Consider the following 2,106-nt stretch of genomic DNA (forward strand, 5'->3'; position numbering starts at 1 on the left):
CAGACCAAAAACTACCTATATTTACATTGTGTTCATGGATTTCAACCTATGGTATACCCCAACTAATACAAAGCAGTCAAGGAACCCACTTTACTGGTAAATCATAGAGATGGCAATCTTGACATAATGTGGGAATTCCACCTAGCTCATAACCTAATAGTTGTAGGTAGTATTGAAAGATTCAATGGATTACTTAAATTAAAATTAATAGCACATAAAGATAGACCAAAGCTCTGGCAAAAGCTACCTTTGAACTAAATAGCAGACCTAGAATGAACAGATGATCTCCAATTGAGGAAGTCCTCAGCACACAGACAGATATAGATTATCCTGATTGAAAAAAAAAGAAAAAAACAAAACATAAACAAAATCAAACCCTATGCTTACATTCACAGACAGAGGAGGATTCAACATTATAACAGACTATGCCGGTATTAATAAAACCAGCATAAGATTCATGATGGCACATTACTTGTGGGGAATTGCAGGCTGGTCTCCAGTTGAGCTGAGGTCTGAACCCCAGTGGTGATAATTCACCTTCATGAAATAGTAGGCGTTCCCTCATGCTCTGGCTCCTGCCTAAGTTACTACCCCCCACAGTCTCCACAGGAGAAGCATGGTCAGTAGTCTCTTAGGCAATGGCCCAAGCTTCTGACCTTCAGGCTAAACTCNTCCCCAGTTACCTAGCAACACTGAAGACCATAAAAGTGGCTGTTAAGCCCCTGCTTGCTCTCTTACTCTCTCTCTTACTGCTTACTCTCTTGTCTCCCTCTTACATGTCTCTCTCCCCCTCTCTCCTCTCCCTTTGTCTTCTCTCCTCTTTCCTTTCTCTTTGTCTTCTCCTCTCCTCTCTCTTTCTCTCTCTAGTCTTCTCTCTCTCTCTCTCTCTCTCTCTCTCTCTCTCTCTCTCTCTCTCTTCTCTCTTTCCCTCTGCCTTTCTATAGTGGAGCTCTTGGACCATGGAGAGTCTCTGCTCCATCAGGATCCACTGCACACTGTGGTCGCCGTTGGGAGCCTCTTCACGAATCCCTCTCTCCTATAACCCTGGGGCTACAGGGTGTGGCCCTGGGGCCCCCAGGTCGGAGGCTGCCCCTTGTCCGCTCCCTGTCGAGTGGGTCAGAGGCTTGGATGCCCACCCGGGGCTGGGTGCAAAGTGTCTAGCAACCCTCCTGCATCTATCTGCCTGCCTGGAGCATAGGAGGAACTCTGGCCAGATGTGGGCTATCTCCCCCCCCTCTTCCACAGCCCCCCCCCTTTAGTTCCCACAACTACCCACCAGGATGGTTAAATCCACCACCTGGGCACCTTCAGGCAAAGAAGCCCCATTTGCAGTACCAGACACAACCTTACCAGTAGAAATAATATTGAATCCTACGATCAGGAAGATCCAGATTTCCATCTCATTACAAGTTACATCTCCTAAGTTATATTGTGAAGAAATGGATACCATATCATAACAATACAGCAGCCCAAATAAGTTCAGCAGAAGATCCCTACGGGCACTAGCCTACTGATCCCTACGGGTCAGAGCATTATTAGGAGGCTTGATGGGAGGAGGAGAAGCAGAAGCAGTAGCCACATCCATCAAGGCAGAAATCTAAAATATTCAGAAATTTAACAAGGAAACAGCCTAGGCACACCACGCACTATCAAGAAGCATAGATTCTCTCCACATCATGGTAAACACCATGAATACAGAAATGCAAGTATTTAGGGAACAATATAAACAGGAATATAATAGAACAAGGAACCTTATAACTCAGAACCAAAACTTAATTATGTGCCAAACGTATAAAAGCAATCTAGCAGAAGTAGAGGGAGAATTAGATAACCTTTTTACAACAGGACTAGGAAGAAGGACCCTAGATTTTCAAACATTATTAGATAACAAAAAAAGAGTATCATGTTGTACAGAAGGCTTATGAGAGATACATTTAATACAGGTATTTCTGGACAATGCATACCCAGGATATCACACTAAAGCCAAACCACAGAAACTAGGCAATGAATTTGTAATACAGGTTGATCAGTTCCTGTGGTCATCAATTAACACCACGAATAGCTCTCTCTCTCTCTCTCTCTCTCTCTCTCTCTCTCTCTCTCTCT

Source organism: Mus pahari, chromosome 10 (genome assembly GCF_900095145.1).
Source record: "Mus pahari chromosome 10, PAHARI_EIJ_v1.1, whole genome shotgun sequence".
NCBI classification, from domain to species: Eukaryota; Metazoa; Chordata; class Mammalia; order Rodentia; family Muridae; genus Mus; species Mus pahari.